Source organism: Pelodiscus sinensis, chromosome 3, assembly GCF_049634645.1.
Source record: "Pelodiscus sinensis isolate JC-2024 chromosome 3, ASM4963464v1, whole genome shotgun sequence".
Classification (NCBI taxonomy): Eukaryota; Metazoa; Chordata; order Testudines; family Trionychidae; genus Pelodiscus; species Pelodiscus sinensis.
The window spans coordinates 114,012,843-114,036,044 of NC_134713.1; the positions used below are offsets into that span (position 1 = coordinate 114,012,843).

The following is a 23,202-nucleotide window of genomic DNA, read 5'->3' on the forward strand; positions in this document are numbered from 1 at the left end:
GATTAGGCCAGATGATCACAGTGGTCCCTTCTGGAATCTATAGATCTCACAGGTCCCAAGATCATGAACAAGTTCTATGGGCCCATACTGCTCAGGCAACAAGAAAATTCCTAGCATGTTGTCCAGCTCCACCAAAGTTCGAGGCTGAGTCTCTTCCCCCTGTTCCATATGGTGCCCCTGCCATGCATGCCCACACGCCGCCTGTGGGCAATTTAAAATGTAACTTTTTATCATTTTAAATGAATAAGGCATTGTCTTCACTTACCAGAAAATCGATGCTATGGAGATAGATCTCCCGAGAGTCAATTTAGCGGGTTTAATAAGGAAGTGCAAAATTGACCACTGATTGTGCCCCATTGACTCTGGGTTGCAAGGAATAAGGGGAGTTGACAGGAGAGTTTCTCTCATCTACCTCCTGCAGTGGGAATACCTCAGTAAGTTGGACTAAGGTACGTTGGCTCCAGCTATGCTATTTATGTAGCTGGAGTTGAGTATCTTAGTTTGACTTTGCCTTCTAGTGAAGACCTAGCCTTAAGATGAAAAACTTAATTCTAAAACAAAGAGGTGAAAAATGAGACTGAAAAAAACTGGCCATCGTTCTGACTGTGGCGTGAAATGGAAACTGCTAGGCAGCTGTGATGAATTGTCCCAGAGAAAGTTCAGTGGAATAACTGAGCAGACGAGTCCTGTTGTTCCACTTACACAAGAACATTTTGGTTTGTACAGTGTCTCTTACGCTGATTCTACACCAGCTCTTGCCTTCAGGGAGTTGTACAATAAACACCAGAAGAGCAGAGAAATTAAGAGGCATAGAGATTCAGTAAGACAGACACTACAGAGCTTTTCCAGATGGTAAGAGCTGCAAAGGAGAAGGTTCTTGCACTTTTATCCAACCCTTCCAACTCATATGGTCTTGGTGCAGCAGGGAAATTCAGTTACAACATATCATTGGTATTAGAGCCTCTTTATACCACTGCAGTAGTTACATGATTTCACAATTGGAATGGTCATTTAAATGAGAGATGAAGTTGGTTACTAGCCAGATAAATTAGTTAATAGGAAATAGATTCACACAGTGTAACTAAATAAGAAATCCAGCTTCAATAGATAGGCATTTATAACAAAAGACAGTTTGCCTTATCTGTTTATAAGATATCCTTCACTCTTTGTACTTTTAAATTATGTCCTGTTTTTTCCAGAACTAGCTGGCATTCTGTAACATAGGAAAGAATCCAATCTAAGAGGCATCTTTGTAGAGGAAAAACTCTGAAGACAAAGTTCTGTTAATGGAGAAACTGAACATTCATCACACTTGACTGAGTGCCAAGCTTCTCCTTGCAGACGCACAAATGTAATGCTAGTGAGGAGCATTTACATAGTTTTTTCCATGCTTACGTTCATTATGACTTTTACTGGACAGTGCAGTGTTGAAAGTTCAACTGGCAAAGGAAGTGCATGTTCCTATCACCACATTTTAAAATCCTTTGGAAGAGCTGACTGGTCTGACTAACAAGCATTTCATGAGGCAAGTGAATGGTTATATAATTACTATTAGCATTTATCTATTTTTAAAGTAATGTCACATAACTCATAAAAATGGCAAAAGTTATGAAGAAGCAAACTACAAGCAAATATTTTATAGAAACAATGTACAATGTGGACTTCTATATATACTTCATTGCCAGAGCACTTCCCAAAGGATTTCCTATATCTCTTGCTTGCACAATGTCTTTTACCTGTCATTTAAACATATCACTTACATGTCATATTTTTCTTTGGATAAGAGTTACTTTCTTCCTATGTAACATGGAGTTCTTCTGTTTTGACATTAATCTTGCAAAATAGATGCTCATATAAATCAGCTTTTCTCATATCCACATACAAACCTTTTAAAACAGAAACACCTATTAAAGTTCAAATCTCCTTACACAACCCAAGGTAACTTCAGTTCATTTTAAAAGACTTAGTACTCCTACATATTGAAAATCAACTATGATTCCATACCAGTTCTATAATATTTAAACAGTTTCTATTACTAGGACATGGCCTAATAATATGTGGGAAATTATCCTGTTGATATTGATGCCACCAACATAAATCATTATACAGTAGACTACAGTTGACTTGATATGCAGAAGTCCTTTGGGGAGGAGGGGCATGGTTTCATTTAAATGTCTATGTTTTATTTTACACTCAGTAGCAGATTATTTAATACAGTCCATTATACTTGACAACTGTCTCCCATCAGAGCATACATATAATCCGCATTCTCATCTCATGTAGAAACTTTAAAATGAACAAGTATGCTTAAATAGTCCAAGTAATATCACATGCAATTATGAAACAAGATACAATATTATCAAATACAATATTTAATACTGGAGGATTAACAAAAGCTGACTTAGGTGCTCTGAGCAAAGCAAACTGCAGATAACTTGAAATTGCTTGAAAACTTGATTGTTGATCACTTCAGGTTAAAACCATTTTGGAAGGATGCAAAGATAGCTGGTAAAATCCCCAAGAGAATCCCTGACTTTTGCTGTAGTATTTATTTCAGGGGAAACTGGATGAGTCAGTGGACGGATTGCTTTGCAACTTTCAGCGGTTCAAGACTGATTCACCTCACTAGTGATTTGAGATAAATTTTAAGTTCCTGACTGGAGCAAAAGTCCCACTGAATTCACTGTGAGTTTCAGTTCAGTAAGAACCATAGAATGTGGGTGAATATCATCACCACTGGAAGGTTACTTAGTCATCTATGTGAAACAACTCTCCGATTTCTAGTGGAAATGTGTCCACTTCACACAAACCTTTGGATCAAGGTAGTGTCAGGAAAGAATAGTGATAGAGAGGCAGCCCTGTTAGTCTGGTCTAGCTGAAACAGAAGACAGAACTATGTAGCACTTTAAAGACTAACAAGATGGTTTATTAGGTGATGAGCTTTTGTGGGCCAGACGCACTTCCTCAGATCAATATGTGGAAGAAAATCGGCACAACCATATATACCAAAGTGATACAATCAAAAAAATGAACTCATGTGAAATTGACAAATCAAATTTTAGAACAGAGTGAGGGTGAGGGGGGGAAGGTTATTGTCTGTGAGGTAATGACATAGGGGTGATAATAGGGAAAGTTTCTGTGAGGTAATGGAGCTAACCATGCCAGTTACAAGATCAAGAACACATATTCCTGTTTATCCAGAAATATAATTTGTCATCATGTGCCTAGTGTCCATCTGCTATGTACATTGGACAAACTTCTCAGACACTTCTCCAAAGAATCAATGCACACAAAACAGACATAAGACTCTCTCACAGAGAGAAAGCTGTTGCTTGCCATTTCAGCCAGACTGACCATTCCCTCAATGACCTTAAAACATGCATATTGCTTCAAAGAGACTTTAACTCCAGACTTCAACGAGAAGCTTCAGAATTGTCATTCATGCTTAAATTTGACACTTCATGTATGGGTCTAAACAAAGACTCTAATTATCTCACCCATTACAAAGATAGCTTCCCCAATTATCACCCCTAATGTCATTACCTCACAGAAACTTCCCCTATTATCACCCCTATGTCATTACCTTACAGACACTAACCTTCCACTCTCACCCCCACTCTGTTCTAAAATTTGATTTGTCAATTTCACATGCGTTCATTTTTTTGATTGTATCACTTTGGGTATGTCTACACTGCCACCCTAGTTCGAACTAGGGTGGCTAATGTAGGCATTTGAAGTTGCAAATGAAGCCCGGGATTTAAATATCCCGGGCTTCATTTGCATCTTGCCGGGCGCCGCCATTTTTAAATCCCCCTTAGTGCGGACTCTGTGCCCGCGGCTACATGCAGCACGGAGTAGGTAATTCGAATTAGGCTCTCTAATTCGAACTTCCACGAGGAGTAACGGTAGTTCGAACTAGGGTGGCAGTGTAGACATACCCTTTGATATATATGGTTGTGCCGATTTTCTTCCACATATTGATCTGAGGAAGTGGGTCTGGCCCACGAAAGCTCATCACCTAATAAACCATCTTCTTAGTCTTTAAAGTGCTACATAGTTCTGTCTTTTGTTTCAGGAAAGAATAGGCATGAAGACTGAGTTATCCTGTTACTGCTAAAGATAGGACGCTCTAGATCTGAGCTGAGACACTGGCAAAGTAGGTTGTGGACGCTTACATTGCCACCAACCTCCTTGTTACTCTTCTAGATAAAAAGAGGATTTACATCTTCAGAGCTGTTAATCTGGCACTTTCAGAAACACCAAACTCCTCAGTTTTTAAGTGAAGAAAAGTAATTTTTGAACACAAACTGTTGTGTGACTAGAGCTAGTGATAGTTTTACCGGGAAATTTTAAAGCAGGAAAGCTGCAGTGGGGAAAAGCTATCTCTTCCCCAAGCCCTGAAGCTGCCACGGCCAGCAAAGATCCCCTCCTGGTCCTGCTGACCCCAGCACAGAGCTGCCTCGGCTGATGGAGAGGAACTCCTCTCTACCTCAGAGTAGCTAGGCATGGCAGTGGAGCGCCTCTTCCTGCTGGCCCCAGCACCAAGCTGCCACGTCAGGAAGAGAGAAGCCTCTCCTTATCATCCTCAGCAGGGAGCCCAAGCTCCAACCCCCTGCTCCACTTTGAGTCCCCCACAGTCCTAAGCACCCTCCTGCACCCCAAAGCTTTCATCCCTAGCCCAGAGCTAGTACCCCTTCCTGCACCTCAGCCCCCAATCTTGAGGCACTGCCAAACCTGGAGCTCTCCTGCTGGACCCTAGAGCCCACACCCCCATCCAGAGCCCTCACACCCCTACACCATGGGCCTGAGCCCCCTCTCGCACTCAGAAACCCTTGGCCCTATTCCCGCCACATGAATTTTGTTATGTGCCACCAATATGAAGGTGATGTGACACACATTACTTCCTTTTTGCACATCACCTCCACATTGGTGCATATAAGAAAATTCATTTTGCTTGGGAGGGAGAGGAGGGAATTAGAGGGAACTTTGTGCAAGCTTCCGAAGGGTGGGAAAAGCCTGTGCTTTCTCCTCTTGCTAAATTGTATAAGAGCCAGCTAAGGCTTGGCCCTCACTCTATAATTAAAGTAGCCATGTGTGAGCTTTGGATTGAACAGACTGTTTTCAAAGCTTCTACATGGCAAAAAGGATCTGATTTTCTTTTATGATAGTTTTCATTTACAAAAGAGAAGCATCTTAATTTGCCTCAACACTGAAGTCTAAATGGAGGAAGGCAAAGGTAGTAGAAAAGAAAAACCCATTTACTGTGTCATTTTAGATGTCATTTATAAACATCCCAAAACATATGTATGTACTAGGATAAGGACATCTCATTTAAATAGCTCTGGACTAGTTTAATTAAATTCAATTAATTAAAACAATTCCCATTCCTGTCCCAAAGCTATAATAGGAACTGTAAAATTGTAAAGAAAGGCTGATCTGCATTATTTTTTATTAACAACATCTAAATTCTAGTGACCCTCCTCCCCCAGAGGTAAGCAAGGTTGGGCAAATCGTGCTAATTACTGTATAAATATATAGCAATGATAAGCAAGTCAGGGTGTAGGAGAGTAAGACAGGGAAACAACAAATTGCACGTGGGCAATTCTTAAGCAATCAGGATCATTAATAAAAATCAACCCCAGCCTAAAAATCAACCTGAGATTCTGCATCCACACATCCCTTTCACTGGAAATAAATAATTTTTTGAGCAGACACATACTTGGAAATCAAGTCACAACAATCCTACACAAAATAAAACATTAAAATCATTTTAAGCACAAGACACAGAAAAGGAGTAGTCAAAGTTAAGCCAATAAAGGTTTTTCATGCAGCAGCTGTCAGTTTTTTTCACTATAGAGAGGTATCTGGCTAGAATAACAAATTCTGAAGGCAATTTTTCTTCTTGGCCCTTGTAACCATTCTTTTCTGACTGCCAAGTTTGGGGCTTTTTTTTTTAATGTCTTAGGATGGCATAAATAGTGAGAAATTATTTTTGAACATTCCAGCCACCCCAATATATAGAATTGCTGATCTAAGCATTCAAAAATTATGAGTCAAGCTTCGAAAATCATAAGATTGGTTTAAAATTGAGCGATCGCTTTAAAAATATATGGTAAATTTTGAATTTTTTAAAATTTGTCTTCTGATTTTTGAATCTTTACACAAGATTGCCTGGGTTACATTTTCATGCTTTTTCTTGGCACCTATAAGGGCTAAAATCTTACTCTTGTTTTTAATGAAAGCCAAGAGTCTCACCTAATATTTAATAATCATGAGAGTTGGCAATTCTGTAAACAGAATTTCCCTTCAACCACATCCAGGCCCCCTTTTTTGCTTTGAGAACACTCATTAGAACAAAATCTTATGACTATTAATGAAAAATGTATTTCAGGCCTGGAGTTGGGATTTGTTTAATCAATAAAGGTGAATATCACCAATAATTGGAGGGGCCAGCTCAGGGCCCATATACCATTTACTTCTCACTTAAGCCCTATTTTGATTATTCAAGTGGGATACACGTGATGCATACTGGCCCTCTTCATAGAGGTGAAATTTAGTCTAAATAAACTTCTTGGGTAAAAGCAGTTCATAAAGGTTTGCTCATCTTATCACAGAACAAAAATATCTTGTGGGTAAGATGTCCAATCATACTGCACAAACAACAGATATTCTAAAGAATACTTGCAACAAACAACTTATGAACACATAGGGTATGTCTAGACTACATGGCTCCGTCAACAGAGCCATGTAAACTAGTTTACCCGACATAGTCAATGAAGCAGGGATTTAAATAAGCCCCACTTCATTAAAATAAAAACGGCCACCGCGCTGTGCTGGCAATCAGCTGATCCGGCACAGCGCAGCAGTTTAGACACGGATCAGTCGACAAGGGAAGCCTTTGTCGACCGCTTCCTTATGCCTCGTGAAACGAGGTTTACAGGAGTGGTCGACAATGGCTTCCCTTGTCGACCGATCCGCGTCTAGAGTGCTGCGCTGTGCCGGATCAGCTGATTGTTGGCACAGCGCGGTGGCCGTTTTTATTTTAATGAAGTGGGGCTTATTTAAATCCCTGCTTCATTGGCTATGTCAGGTAAACTAGTTTACATAGCTCCGTCGACAGAGCCATGTAGTCTAGACATACTCATAGGCTGGAATTTATTTGGGCAAAGCATTTGTCAAATAATTATGATGAATGAACCAACTCATCGGCTCAGCAGCCTGTCTACAGCCTCATTCTGGTTTCCACCAGCTTAGATTTCAACTACCAAGATTACTCCAATACATTTTTCAGTCATGACTTTTCCCCAAACCATGTACTTTATAATGACCAGCCCTCTCCTGGACATCTCAGAGAAAGTTTGGTTTGTTCCCCTAAGGCAGGGGTGGGCAAGATGCGTCCAGCAAGCAAGATCCAGCCCACCAAGCTGCTGGATCTGGCCTGCAGTTGCCTCACTAGAACTCTTAGCACAGAGCAGCTCACACCACTTTAAGTGGCTGGCTGCCTGGACATTGGGGAGCGAGGAGGAAGCTTTGCACACTGCCCCCTTCCCACATCAAAATCTTTTATCTCCCATTGGTCAGTTTTCAGCCAATAGGAGTTGAGAAATTTTGCTGGAGGCAGGGGCAACATGCAAAGCCTCCTCCCTTCTCCTCCCCCCGCCAGAGCAGAGTGATGTTAATTACTCATATGTCATCGACTTTCAGAAAAGATCTCTTTCTAATACAGTAACAGTGTATACTTGATTCAATTGGTTACCACTTGAGGTTCAATCCTACCCCACCAAAGGCCAGTAAACCTTTGCAATGTATTCTTCAAAAAGTAAAGCTCAGCCCAAGCTTCTCTGTCCTGATGGGTGTGTAGATGTTCATGCTGTCTCCCTCCCCCCTTGTTAGTTTGAGGTTTGCCTCCGCCTTTTATTAGCTTGATGGGTCTGTTTGCCTGATATGTAAATCCACTGTCCTTGTCTTCCAAAGTATAGTACTTCCTTGAATGAAACTTCTTGGATGCATTCTTTTATCTAGTGTAGGCCAGTTTACCAACCCTGACATATCTGGTTTACATACGCTTTAGTCATAATTCCAGCCTATATTCATAATACTTAATATATGTATTCCAGAAATATATTAGTAATCAGTGAGCTATTAGTTTTCAAATGATACTTCCCAGGGAGTATTTTACAAGAATATTACAGTAGTGTGCAGACATGCCAACTCTTGTATATTAATCATGAGAGACATGATTTATAAGTAAAATTAAACCTCACTCATGATCAAACTCTGAAATGCCAGGAATTCTTTTTAACTTAGAAATTGCAGACCACTTTGATGACCCAGGCTCTTGCAGACTGCCCTGGCCTCCCAGGGCTGATTGACAGTGAGAGCCCCTCCTCATGGGACTCCTGCAAGGAGAGGTTCCTGCATTCAGCAGTGAGCAGCTGGGGCTCCCACTGTCAGTCTGAAAAGTAGGAGAAGGGACCCTGTAGTTGCCCCCCCCCCCCATACACCTTGGGGCAGGGAGAGAACTTAGAAGAGCGGAGGAGAGGCTGGGAAGGCTAAACTATGGCTTGAGGGCTGTAAGGAGGCTGAAGTAATAAAGGTGAGGGCTGTATTGATAGTGGGTTCTAAGCAGATGGAGTGAGCACAGGAAGGGTGAACTGAGGGTGGTGGGGCAGAGGGACTGAATTGAAAGCTGAGTTCAGGAGGGTTGGGTGGAGACAGTACTGATTGGGGATTGGAGAACAGGATTAATGGCTGGGCAGGAGGGGCAAATGTGGGGTGAGAGCTTCTCCACTAAGCGCCAAAATCATCCTACGCAGTATATGTGGCAGAGTGGGTAGCATTGCTTGTCATGTGAGCACATCCTGGGGAAGGGCACAGGGAGTTCAAAAATCAAGAGACTGACCTAAAACAAAACACGATATAATCTTTTTTTGAAAAAAAAAAAAAAAAAAAAAAAGAAATCTCCTACTCTTTGGGAGTCTGACTCATGATTTTTTTGATCCCTTCAAGCGGGCAACACTGAACATGTAGGATGTGAATTCAGCTATGCTTATGTCATAGTGACCCTTCTTTCCATCTGAAGGATCCATTTTCAGGAAATCAGTGTACAAGAGCCTGTAATTTTTCTATCTATAAAAGCACTTAAAACTCTGTTTTGTGGGCAAAGTGTTTACTTCATTATTGTATTTTTCCTGGAAACAGCTTGACAATTAATTTGTACAAGGGCTGATGTTGTTCTGTCAATGCACATTGGCAATTCCCTCTTCTTTAAACTGTTTTTAGACTCATTTTCCCTTCTCTGCTATACTAATCTAATCTTTCATTGTCTGATTACTGTTGATTCAGTAAATGTCCCATCTTGTCAGCTTCCTGCTATCTGGAATTTCGGTATGTGAAGTTACAATAATGTTCTCCTTTGATTCTTGCTAAAATTGTTTGAAATAATAAACTCTTGTTGGGCTCTCTTTTCAAGTAAGCAAATCTGCTTATTTCTGCTAAAATATTGTGGTGAGGCCAGACTGTCTAGCTTGGCTGCACATGAAGGTGGGGTGGAAGCATAAGAGCATTTCCCTCCCTGCACATTTGATTCAAATGGGAGTAGAAACATTTGCAGAGATTGATTCCACCCAGTACCTTTGGAGAAACAAATCATCCCAAAGAAGCAACACACCCACCTGCTTCAGCTGATTGAGCAAGCCAGACAAGGCCACAGAAACAGGTTGCCTCTTCCCAAAAGATGTAACTTGTACACTCCCCTACAGATACCAGAGAGCTGAGGGAAGGAAAGTGCTTCCTTGAGACATCATCCCTCTCTAGCCTTTCTTGGAGGGCTGGAAGGTTACTTTCCATATTCCAATGTCAGCCTAGCCTTTGATCACTAAGGATACATTCTAAAGTGACTATAGAATGTGCACTCTCTTCTGCTTCTACACATAGATTGCTAGATTCCATGACCAAAAGGGATCGTAATGAACAATCTTGAACAATCCTCCTGGAGTGCATTTTCTGGAGAACTCCCTCAAAATAATTCCTAAAACAGATCCTTTAGAAAAACATTCCATCTTGCTTATCAGTGATGGATATTCTACCACAACTTTGGTCAATCTTCTTCTGTGGAGCCTAGAAAATCGATGAAAAGCACATCGACTTCAGCCGCACAATTCACGTAGCTGGAGTTACGTATCTTGCATCAGTTTTCTCTGCCAGTGCAGACCTGACCTTAAACTGAAGAATCCATTATCAAATATTTGTTTCCCATGTACATACTTTTAGTATGTAACCAAGTCACTCCTTAATCTTCTCTTTGTTAAGCTAAATAGATTCAAAGAGCTCAATCTATCACTATACAGCAGTGGTCTCCAACCTTTTTACATCCAAGATCACTTTTTAAATGACAGACCAAGCCAAGATCTACCGCCCCACCCCTTCCTTTAAGCCCCGCCCCTTCCTTTAAGCCCCGCCCTCTCTATTCTCCTCCTCTCCATCACTTGCTATCCCCAATCCTTATACTGCTGCTTAAAAAAAAAATTCTTCTGTAGGAAGAGGTTTTTCCAACATTTGGCCTGTCTAGACTGGACCAAATGTCAGAAAAAAAACCCTTCTTTTGGAAGCCACCTTATTCCTTGTGGAAAGAGGAATATAGGGGTGACCAAAAGAGCCTGTTTGCTCTTCCACTAAAAAAGCAGAAGAACAAACGCAACCCTGGATGCAGAAGAGTTTTTCTGGGATATCTCCAGAATCCTGAAAAACTCCTGCAGTCTTTGCTGTGTTGAGACAGGATGTGTAGTCTCTGGGGTTGGAATGAGGGATTTGGGTGTGGGAAGGGGTGAGAGGTGCAAGCTCTGGGAGGAAATCTGGATGCTGGAGGAGGTGGAGAAGGGGACACTGGCTCGGGGAGGGGGCTCCAGGCTGGGCAGTGTTGGGATACTAAGCAAGCCACAGGCTTGCGGATGTGAGGGTGCAGGAATTTGGGTTGGGATATGTGAGGGGCTGAGGGCAGGAGGTTCCAGTGTTTGATAGGCTCAGATCTAGGGTCTGGGGAAGGGGAAATGCAGGAGTGGTTGTGGCCAGATGGGGGCCTGGCTGCAATTGTGGGTTTGTTGGCCAGACTTCATTTTTAAATAAAATACTATGTTAAACACAAAAAGCTTCTGCATTGTCTTTATTTATGAGAGTGGCAGGAAACCTGCCTTGAGTCAGGGGTCACTGACGCACAGGGGCAGATGATGGTTTTGCGGGGCCCCGGGCAGCATACTTCCGCAGGGCTCCCCCTTTGCAACGGCGCATGCGCAGGGATTTCTGAAGCGCAGGGCCCGGGGCGGCCGCCCCGTTCGCCCTGCCGTATATCCGCCCCTGATGACCCATAGAAAAGTCATTTGGGAGCAGGGGACACAGTACTTGGGAGGGGTGCTAGTGGGTTCTGGGGCAGGGAACAGGGTGCCAGTGGGGGCAGGGGAGAGGGAGCAGGGTGCCAGGACAGGTTTCTGCAGCAGGGGACAGGGTGCTGGGGGGGACAGGTTTCTTCAGAGGGGAACAGGGGGACAGGTTTCTGTAGTAGGAGACAGGGTGCCAGAAGGATCTGGTTTCTGCAGGGGGACAGGGGGCAGGGTGCCGGGGGACAAGTTTCTGCAGAGGGGGGGCAGGTTTCTGCAGTGGGGTGAGGGCACGGGGGACAAGTTGGAGGCAGGGAGTTCCCCACACCAGCCACGGAGGGAAGCCTCCGACCCGCGCTCCCTCCGGACTGACCGCAGGGCAGCCAGGCTGGAGCGAAGAGAAGCGGCTACCCGGCCAGCTGGCCATGGTGCTCAGCCAGGGTGCAATCAAGCTCCACATGGGCAGGCGCAGAGGGGAAGCTGCCCGATGGGCTGAGCGCAGCCTCCCTGGGTTGAGCGCAGGGTAGCTGGGCTGGAGGGAAGAGAAGTGGCTGCCAGGCCAGCTGGACATGGTGCTCAGCGAGGGTGCACCAAACTCCATGTGGGCAGGCGCAGAGGAGAAGCTGCCGATCAGCTGGAGCGTGGGGCAGCCTCTTTCAGCTGAAAGCCACAGTCAGCTGGCTGGGGTGTTTCAGCCCTCCCGACCTCCCAGCTCCCACCATTCCTCGCAGCTACTCACCTGTGTTGTTGCTCAGTGAGTAGCTGCTCCTCAAATGAGGAAATCTAATGTAAATGTACTGAGCAGGCGCACAGTTCAGAGAGGGCTCAAGAGCTACTCTTAGAGCCCCTGAGATCTACCGGTAGATCGCGATCTACTGGTTGGTGACCACGGCTATACAGCATGTTTTCCACTCCTTTAATCATTCTTGTGGTTCTTGGTCTCTGACCAAGAATGATCAACCTCATTCTTGAATAGTAGGCACTGGAACTGGACATAGTATTCCAGCACTTGTCACACCAGTGATCAGTAGAGAGGTAAAATAATTTCTACTCCTACTCAAGATTCCCCTGTTTATGCATCCTAGGATCACATTAGGTCTTTTGATCACAGTGACATTAGGAGCTAATGTTAAGTTGATAAAGCACCACAACCCCCAAATCTTTTTCAGAGTTACTGTTCACAGGATACAGGACAGAGCCCCACACTGTGTAAGAAGGGCCTACATTCTTTGTTCCTGGATGTATACCTTTACATTTAGCCATATTAAAATACATATTAACATGCAGCTGTTTCTGAACTTATCACCTCTGTTTTTCATTATTTACCACACCAGAACTGAGGGGAGTAAAGAGCAACTATGGGCCCAGAAGGCCCTAACCATCTTCACCCGCAGAGCATTCTCCAGCTGGAGGTGGAACTTAAAAGGCAGCCAGACTGCTCAGCAGGGGCCTGACTGGGCAGGGAGAGAGACCTATCTTGAAAGCTCCTGAAGAAAGGCTCTACAGAAGTCTTTCCCAGGGAAAAAGAGCCTGCTGGCAAAGCCCAAAGTGGCTGAAGGTTCAATTATCAAGCTATAAGGCTTTGGAGACTTTGGAGTGACAGGCTGCAGCCCAGGGAGGCAGCTTTAAGGCATTCAGAGGTGCAGGACATGGTTGCCTCTCACAGAGCCCTGGCCTGTAGCTCAATGTAATGGGAGGGACCAGGCTTCCCTACCAACCAGCCTTGGTACAAAGAGTGTGAAATCTCACACTTCCAGACTTCCCCTTGGGTAAGCCAGGGATGGCTCTGAATACTCCATGACCGGGACTGGGATCATTGGACAGCTGATGTTCCCAGCCACCATGACTTGCCATTGTGAGGGTACATATCATAAAGCAAGGGTGGGCAATAAAATGGCTGTGGTTCACCAGGATTAGCCCCTGGTGGGCTGCTGTCATTATACTTACTTGCATCTCCCACTGGCTGAGAATGATGATCCACGGCCATTGGGAGCTGTGATCCCCTGTATCTGCAAAGGTGCAGGTAAATATGGCAGTGTGGGGACCAGCCAGTGGCTAATCCTTGCACTTCTTCATGGTCATCAGGAGGTCTTCATGTGACCAGCGCATTGCATAATGATGTTGCAGATCTCTTCACTGGTAACATGGTCAAAGTCAGGGATGCCCAGGATTTTGTAGAAGCATCTCATCTCTACTTACCTGTATTTTCTGTTCCCACGCATATAGAAAAATGAAAGTGACCTGGGCATGTAGCAGTTTCAGTTTGGATTCCAGGGAGATATTCTTGTTCCTCCAAATTGGCTTTAGCTTTGCCACTGCTGCTGTTATTTGTCCTGTTCTTGCCAAAATTTCTGCCTTTGGTCCTTCATTGGTGATTAGTGTCCCCAAATACTTGGACTGTTTCACTAGATAAATTCACGGAGGTTATGTCCATCAATGGCTATTAGCCAGGATGGGTAGAAATGGTGTCTGTAGCCTCTGTTTGTCAGAGGCTGGAAATGGATGACAGGAGAGGGATCATGTGATCCCTAGGGCTTCTGCATTGGCCACTGTTGGCAGACAGGATACTGGGCTGGGTGGACCTTTTGTCTGCCCCAGTATGGCCATTCTTATGTCTCCAGCTCCTGTCCACAGACAGTGATATGTGAGTTGATCCCATCACATTTGTTTGTCATCAGCTTGATTTCTCTGCACTCGTTTCAATGCCATATTTTATGGAGGTTTCATCCAGTCATTTCACAAGGTTGGCAAGTTCTCTTTGCTACTCAACAGGCCATCAATGTCATCAGCAAACCAAAGATTTGAGATTGTTTGCCTGCCAATGCTGACATTGCATACGTGAGCTTCTAGGGCATCAGTCACCATGCAGTCCAAATAGATGTTGAACAGTGTGGGCAAAAGAAGACAGTCTTGACAGACTTCAACAGTGGTGCGAGACCTCTGTCATATTGTGTCATTGACAAGAACTACACTGTTAGCCTGGGCAAATGGTTGTTTAATGGTAGGAATAAGCTTACAATCAATGTTGTACTTCTTCATGGTTGCCCAAAGCATTTTGTGCCGTACTCTGTCAAATGTACTCTGCCATACATCATCTTAAAGTCAACAAAGATGTGGCAGGTGTCCTGCTGGTATTGTAAACTCACATAGAACTTGAAGATTGAAAATCTGTTCTGTGGTACTTCTCCCAGCATGAAAGCCTGCATGTTAGTTACCCTTCTTTAATATTATCTGGTCAGATATCAAGGTCAGGCTGATAGGACTATAATTACCAGGGACATCCTGTTTTTCCTTTTTAAAAATTGGGACAACATTAGTGTTCTTCTAGTCTTCTCCAGTGCTCAAAGACATATTGAAAAATCAACCTTATCTATTCAGCAAGTGCCTCATCCAACTCTTAAAACTCTTGGATGCAAGTTATTTGTACCTGTTGGTTTAAAAACAGTCTGGCTACGTCTACACTGGCCCCTTTTCCGGAAGGGGCATGTAAATTTCAGCAGTCGTCGTAGGGAAATCCGCGGGGGATTTAAATATCCCCCGCGGCATTTAAATAAAAATGTCCGCCGCTTTTTTCCGGCTTTTAAAAAAGCCGGAAAAGAGCGTCTAGACTGGCCCCGATCCTCCGGAAAAAGTGCCCTTTTCCGGAGGCTCTTATTCCTACTTTGAATTTTAAAAGCCGGAAAAAAGCGGCGGACATTTTTATTTAAATGCCGCGGGGGATATTTAAATCCCCCGCGGATTTCCCTACGACGACTAGTGAAATTTACATGCCCCTTCCGGAAAAGGGGCCAGTGTAGACGTAGCCTCTCTCTTTAGTAGCTTCTGTTCCACATCCTCCAGAGATACTAGTAGAATGGAAAGAATGTTATCTTATGATGAGACTATATAATTTTCCCAAGTACAAATAGAAATATGTTTAATACTTCTGCCTTTTCTGCATTATGATTGATAATTTTACCAATTCCATCTAGCAATGGACCAATATCATTGTCAGGATTCTTTTTCTTCCTAATATATTTCAGTCTCAGAGAGGTAGCTGTGTTAGTCTGTAACTTCAAAAACAATGAGATGTCCTGTAGCCCCTTAGAGACAGAGAGAAATAAATTGCCACTCTGCTTATCATACAAAGTGGGTTTTGCCAATGAAAGCTCATGATACTATATTTATAGTCCTGTTGCTTTCCTCTTTAATTTTTTACAATTCCTAACTTCTGATTTATGTTCATTACTATCAATGTTCCCATTCTTTCAATTGTTATTTTAAAGAGAAGAAGCAACCCCATTAGGACAAAGGACTGATGCAGAAAAGCTCTGCAACATTATCCTACAAAAGCCCCTCTGCCAGGACACCATGAAGTCATAGCTCTGCAGTTCAGGAGTTAGGTGGCCTGCATCAGAAATGGGTTGGACTAGAAGATTGCTATATGATGTAACATTGCCCTCGCAGGGATTTCCACACATAAGACCTTGCTTAACTTACAGCTGTTCAGTTCTGCAAGCTTTTATTTAACAGCTTGACTTTACATATTCGGAATAAATCAATAGTTAGGTACCTTAAAAAGTGCCTTGACATGCAAAGACAGTGGCTGTGTCTAGACTGGCAAGTTTTTCCGCAAAAGCAACTGCTTCTGTGGAAAAACTTGCCAGCTGTCTACACTGGTTGCTTGAATTTCTGCAAGAACACTGACTTCCTACTGTCTGAAATCAGTGCTTCTTGCGGAAATACTATGCTGCCCCCGTTCGGACAAAAGTACCTTTTGTGCAAAGCTTTTGTGCAAAAGGGCCAGTGTAGATAGCTCAGATTTGTTTTGCGCAAAAAAGCCCCGATTGCGAAAATGGCGATCGGGGCTTTTTTGCGCAAAAGCGCGTCTAGATTGGCACGGATGCTTTTCTGCAAAAAGTGCTTTTGCGGAAAAGCGTCCGTGCCAATCTAGACGCTCTTTTCCGCAAATGCTTTTAACGGAAAAGTTTTCCGTTAAAAGCATTTGCAGAAAATCATGCCAGTCTAGACATAGCCATTGAGTAACTGTAATTCCTATGAAAATCCATGGGAGTGCAGGATGCTCAGTACCTTAATTGTTAATATTTCCTTCTGACCTGGAATCAAAACTATAGTGAGATACAAGGATTGTTTGTTCACATCATAAGACCTGAGCAAACACTTACCATTCTATCGCTTTAACAATGCAAGTTTACATTTCAAAATTCTACTCTACCCTAATGTAACAACCCACTTGTCATTTATGCATCTTCCCAACATGTCTTTAAAGGGCAACCCTGGATTAGCCAGCCTATGAGCTTGTTAACCCTTTCTGGCCATAGAAGCACAGAACTGGAAGGAACCTTGAGAGATCAAGTCCAGTCCCCTACACCAGTGTTTCTCAACTAGTGGTACGAGTACCCTTAGGGGTACTTGAGAGACATCTGGGGAGGTAAGTCAACAAAACTGAAATTTGGAGAAAACTGAATTTTTGTTTTAAGTTTTACAGCGCTTTATTATTTTTGTACTTTTTACACCCAAAAATGTCATCTCCCGCCCAGCTACGATTAAATTGTTTAAACAAATGTGTTGCAATGGTAGGAAAAAAATGTATGTGTCTGAAAACTGTAGGTACTGGGGGGTACTTATAATTTATTTATTTATTTTTGTAACAGGGGGTACTTATGATTTATTTATTTATTTTTGAAAAAGGAGTACTTTATAAAAAAAGGTTGAGAAACACTGCCCTACACTCATGGCAGTACCCGACCAAACACCATCTCCATCTCAATCATTTTAAGAAAATGTTAGACAAATATCTGTCAAGGATCCCGGTCCCTGACAGCAACTGCTCTGTCTATGATGCTGCAGAACTCAGCCTTCAAGAGACACAATTCTGAATCCTTGTGCCTCTGCCCCAGCAGCTTCCTACCTTTTGGGACCTGATATTGCTTAGTCCCAGCAGCCTGTAAGTGATGGCTGCCCCCAATGCAGCCTCTCTAGATGCTTGAAAGAGTTGCCTCCACTACTCACACCCAGGATTAACCCCTTTTCCACCTCTGTGGGATAGATAGCCCATCACAATCTGATCTGAGTTCTTAGGAAATGCAGGCCAGAGAACTTCCTCAAAATCATTCCAGAAATGGATCTTTTAGAAAAAACACCCAATCCTGATTTAAAAGTTGTCAGTGATGGAGAATTTACTATGAACTTTGGTAAATTGTTCTAATGATTAATTACTCCCACTGTTAAAAATATATTTCCAGTCAGAGTTTGCCTAGCTTCCGCTTCCAGCCATTACATTGTGTTATATTTTTCTTTGCTAGATTGAAGAACCCCTTACTAAATAATTGTTCCCTGTATAGATTATTATAAAGTCACCACTTAACTTTATCTTTGTTAAACTAAAAAGATTGAGCTCCTTGAGTCTATCATTACAATGCATGTTTTCTAATCCTTTAATAATTTTCATGGCTCTTCTCTGAAACCTCTCCAATTTATCAGCAATTTTGTTGAATTGCGAACACCAGAATTGAACGCTAGAACTGAACACAATATTCCAGCAATGGTCACACCAGTGCCAAATATAGAGTTAAAATAACCTCTCTACTCCTATTTGAGAGTCCCCTGTTTATGCACCCTAGGATTGCATTAGTCCTTTTTGGCCACAATGTCACTCTAGAAGCTCATTTTCAGTTGATTATCCATTGAATCCCCCAACCTTTTTCAAAGTTACTGGGATATTACTAAAGGCTGCCTGTTAACTGGTTACCAGTAAGCATTAACCGTTACAGTTAACTGTTTACACTCCTAATAGTTACTATTTTGCAGGCTAGAGTCCCCCATCGTAGACGTATGGCCTACACCCTTTGTTCCTAGATGCATATGTTTATATTTAGCTATATTAAAACTCATGTTGTTGTTCACATCTAACTTTGTCCAGTTGGTTTAATACCTGTTGTGTTTGTATTCTTATTTAAACATTTATTGACTTTTTCCTCTATATATTTTATTCTCCATCTGCCCTTCTTGTATTTGTAAAAAGAGCAAAGAGATGTAAACCAAAACATTTCATATCTAAAAAGCCTTGCTAAAAATAATCAAGCTAGAAAACAGAACCTATCAGCCAAGGTTTTGTTTTTTAAATAGCTGACCACACTGATTCTTTAAGATGGTTCTGATAGACCTCATATGTTTGTTTAATTTATTTTCTGACTACGTATATATGCAAAGGAACACATTTTCAAAATCAGCCTCAAACATTGTGCCCACAAATATGGGAACAATTGCTTGCACACTGAACCCTTAGACTTGCATATGAATATGTCTGTGTGCACAAGTGTAGCCAGACATGAACCCCATCTTAGTTTCCACCCCCTCCCCCCCCCCCCCCCCCAGAGAGCAAGAGAAAGGCAGTCAGCCTTTGATGCCCTGGGAACACAGGTGTGCTGCCTGTCCCTGACTCTACCATAAACAGAAACCAGACAGTAAATGGGCTAGCTGATGACCCGGGGCCTCCCGCCGTCCTGATGGCTAGTACCAGTAATTGACACGCCTGCACTGTCCCAGGAGAGGAGTCTTCGCCCATCACATACCAGAGGTGCCCATTGTCTGCATTTTCCCAGGTGTGAATTATGCTTTGCACCCTTCATGGGAAACTTGGCATTCAAAGCCATTTTTCCTAATTGGCCACTTGAGACCAGGAAGGAGCCTACATGACCCAAGGGGTATAAAGAGGGGTTTAGTAGCCCACCTCATTTGAGCTCCAATCACCTACACCTGCTGGCAAGTATTGATTGTCTCCCGAGGTCTGTGGGATGCCCAACCTCGCCCTACTTCTTCCCGAGGGATTGAGAGAAAGACGCTGGCCACGCCAAGTCTGGAACGCAGGGGTGAGAATTATACCTGCTAGGTGTCTATTTTGCATGCATTTAATAAGAGCTCAGAGAACCAAAAGGGTTTCATGGTACCTGTAAGTGACTTCTTAGTGTAATTTCTGTCCTGTCCTTTATAGTGGCTGTGTTATCTGTAACAGAGCAGTAGCATTTAACAACTAAGTTTACCCTGTAACAATAAAATAGTAACTGTTTAAGCTTTAACCTGACTCCTTCAGTTGCTGTAACAGAACCAAGCACAATTTAAAAGAACTTCAGCCGGTCATAAGGGACTCACTGCCCTGACCGTCGGCTGACAACAAGTTAGTCAGGTCCTTGAATATTTAACTGCTGATCTGCATGTGAAAATATACATTTGTAAATGCAAATATGACGTTTTTTCAGCCTGAAAAAACTTGCAGGCAGATAACTTGTCAGTGTAACTTTAGTTGCTGAGCTGAGGAACAAAATGTCTGGGATCAAATAGGATATAGACACAATATCCTAATAAAGTTTTTTGTTTCAATTGTTGCTTCCTAAGTGGCAAACTTTTAAAACAAATAATGACATATCTAATTCTTGTTGGACATAGGAAACTCAGACTCTGTTTAGCAAGCTATAATTGTGACACCTCCAGTTTAAGCTTTCTAGGAGTCTCATGCTTGTAGGATTGCATCAGAGGGTATTCTGACTGCTTTGCCCTTACCCACTATAGACAAGTGATGAGGAAGGCAAAACTTCCCTTTCAACAGACCTTATGACACTGCTTCCACAAGTAGATCCATATACAGTAGAATCTTCCTACTTGGGTCACCAGTGGGCAGACTGTCATATATCTGAAGAGAGTATTTAGAACGGCTGTAATAAATATGGCACTAAATGTTACTTTGCAAACATATGTAGTCTAAATATATTAAAACCACTTCCCGAATTCTCCCACCACACACTTATTATTTCCTCTAATATGCAGCTGACAGCGTGGTTACTAGATATCAGATAAATCACTTAAAGCTCGATTGAATCTTCACTCAATGCGCTGAGCATAGGATGTCATGTAGCTGATTCAGGTGAAATCCACGCTGGGTTTACAAGTGTTTTGCCTGAGTAGGGACTGAGTAACAATTTCAGACTTGGACATTGTACAAAGAAGCAGAGGGTAGTGTAATCACTGTTTATTTTCATGATCTAGAGCAGACCAAATACAAACAATATGTCTTCACTTTCATTAAGATTCCTATATTTAAAGTTCAAACATCAAGAATATTATATTTACTAGAATGATAAGAGAAAGTTAAAAAATGTAATACAGATTACACTTTGCCTGAATGAAGTGCTCAAAATACTGTGAACTATATCCAGAAGATCAAAAGGGATAGTTTCAGATTAGTCTGGCTAGAGTGTATATGCCTAACTAAGGAGGTAGAGCTTGAAGATAAATAACTTTATGACCTCATCCAGGCAAGTTACTGTTATCTAACTAAGGAAATAGAATTTTGTAACTGACCATACCAAATGACAGAGCAGCCAGCTAACTCCAGTGAGCACCCATTGCTACTAAGGGTATGTCTACACTACCCCGCTAGTTCGAACTAGCGGGGGTAATGTAGTCATCCGCAGTTGCAAATGAAGCCTGGGATTTGAATTTCCCGGGCTTCATTTGCATGAAGCCGGCCGGCGCCATTTTTAAATGCCGGCTAGTTCGGACCCCGTGCCGCGCGGCTACATGTGGCACGGACTAGCTAGTTCGGATTAGGCTTCTAATCTGAACTAGCTGTACACCTCGTTCCACTAGCTAGCCACGCGGCACAGGGTCCGAACTAGCCGGCATTTAAAAATGGCGCCGGCCGGCTTCATGCAAATGAAGCCCGGGAAATTCAAATCCCGGGCTTCATTTGCAACTGCAGATGACTACATTACCCCCGCTAGTTCGAACTAGCGGGGTAGTGTAGACATACCCTAAGAGAATAGCATGAACTCTTTATATTAAAAAGTGGATGGTGAAATCAGTGCATTATCGTTTTTCTTCTAGCCTCATCTAATATAAAGATCAATAGCCAATCCAGGGACAGAGGGCCTGATTCAAAGCTCATTAAGGTTAATGTGAATTTTTCTAGTTACTTTACTAGGTTTTGGATCAGGCTGCTCGTACCTGGCCTAAGAAGGAGGCCTGAATGCTAAATATTTCCAGTAGGGATTAAGGAGAAAAAAAATCTTCTTCCGAGCCATGGGATATCTGTGCATGCCTAAGGGTGGCCAAGAGTTCTTTACAGTTCATTGTCACAAAGAACACCCTTTATTTCTTCATCTCTGTACAACAAGACCAGGAGTTGCTGGGTGTTGCAAAAAGCAGCAAAAAATACACCTGGTGAAGTTGGTGACTATTGCTTCTTTTTCTTCTTCTTTGTTTTAGTAATAGTAGTAGTAGTAATAATTACTGTTGTTAGTAATAATTATTTTTATATTAATATAAAAATATCAGGAAAAAGGGTGGGGCAGAGTGTTCAGAGAACAGTTCCTTATTTTTGAAATATAATGTTGAAAACCCTAAAATTTCTACAGATTATTTTAAAAGGCCTCACTGCATCCACCTGGGATGAAGGAAGGATCTGCATTGTGGCAGCTCCTCCAGCTCCATTTAATACCCTCCCTTCCCCCCTACACACACATGATGCCAAGATTGAGTGGAAATCCAGTACCTTTCACACATACTAAATTAACTTTCTAAACTTCCAACTATAACCTATGTGTTTGGTTGTTTGGTTACTAATCACATCAGTGTAGCATGATGGTACAAATTCGTAGGGTAACAAGGTTAAAAGTAGCCACTAGGTTTTTTTAAATAAAAAAATAATCACTGAAGACATAACTTGCTAAAATCCTCACAAACATGTTTGTATTATCCAACATTTAAGGAATGGAATATCATAAAAAATATTTGACTTTCCAGCAATAGTTGTAGAATATAGCTATAAAAGTTACTCAGGCCATATTGTATAGTATGTAGCATAAAAATTTAACAATGCACATTAATATATTTTTAAATTTTTTTTTTGTATCTCAGAAAATATTGTCAAATAGTAACACAGAGCAGAGCTACAGTAGACAAGACTATCTGTAGAACCATAAAGGTGAACTGTAAAGTTACGGCCTTCTTCTGATCATTTCTACTTGCTTCTACGTAATATGCAATTAGTTCTTAAGTGTGACAGACTTTTAGGAGTGTACATTATGATCTCTGCCAAACACACATAAAAGCACCAGTTTAACTTTCTCCTGTAAACCTTGGTATAAGGATACAACACCCTTTAGCTGGCGGTGCTCTGTCCCAAATTATGCTGAATATCTCTTTCACACCTGGAGGAGTAAAGTTCATTCTTAACCTGATAGTCTTCTCTTTCCATGGCTGAGAATGACTACAGATCATTATATAAAACAACCTTAGACTGAGATGAACTTTCATACAGATTTCATGTACAAGGACATGTTAGCAGATGTCTGCTGAGCATGTTTTAATGTGATATTTTTCCATCACTTAAAATATTTTCACCCAATTATTTTCAAATTCATCATAGATTTACCCCTCAGCTAGAACTATTACCATGTCAGTTTTTAGTTTTGTTTGTAGATTAATATCTATTTAAATCCATTTTTATTTATAAGCATAATTTCAACAAGAGGATCATCAAAGAACAAAAATTCCCGTTCTAAATTTCATTTCCAGATTCCAACACTCACTTTACAATAGTGAACAATTATAGTGGAGGTATCTTGTTTAGCAAAAATTGAACACATTGTCTTTTTAAAACATGATTAATTATGGCTGAATACAAATCACACATGACATTCACTGTTATATCCTCATAACTTATCACACCTGCCCACTTTTTGTCTTTCAACCTTGATGCACTCACTATGGTTTAGGTTCCATTTGTTAAATTATGCCCACATTTTTAGGGTGTCAGAGAGAATCCTGCAGT

General features: G+C 42.0%; 2 long non-coding RNA genes across 3 annotated transcripts in view; one reads left to right on the forward strand and one right to left on the reverse strand.

The window, feature by feature from the left end:
* The window catches only part of LOC142827939 (uncharacterized), a 39,962-nt gene that overhangs the window by 15,444 nt on the left and 1,316 nt on the right, over positions 1 to 23,202 (forward strand). For both annotated transcript variants that reach the window (XR_012902748.1, XR_012902749.1), the window contains exon 4: positions 16,642 to 16,803. This is a non-coding gene — a long non-coding RNA (uncharacterized LOC142827939). The remainder of the gene's footprint in view (positions 1 to 16,641; positions 16,804 to 23,202) is intronic.
* Positions 1 to 23,202, reverse strand: part of LOC142827940 (uncharacterized) — a 34,272-nt gene that overhangs the window by 3,731 nt on the left and 7,339 nt on the right. The window contains exon 2 of the long non-coding RNA XR_012902750.1: positions 1,761 to 1,886. This is a non-coding gene — a long non-coding RNA (uncharacterized LOC142827940). The remainder of the gene's footprint in view (positions 1 to 1,760; positions 1,887 to 23,202) is intronic.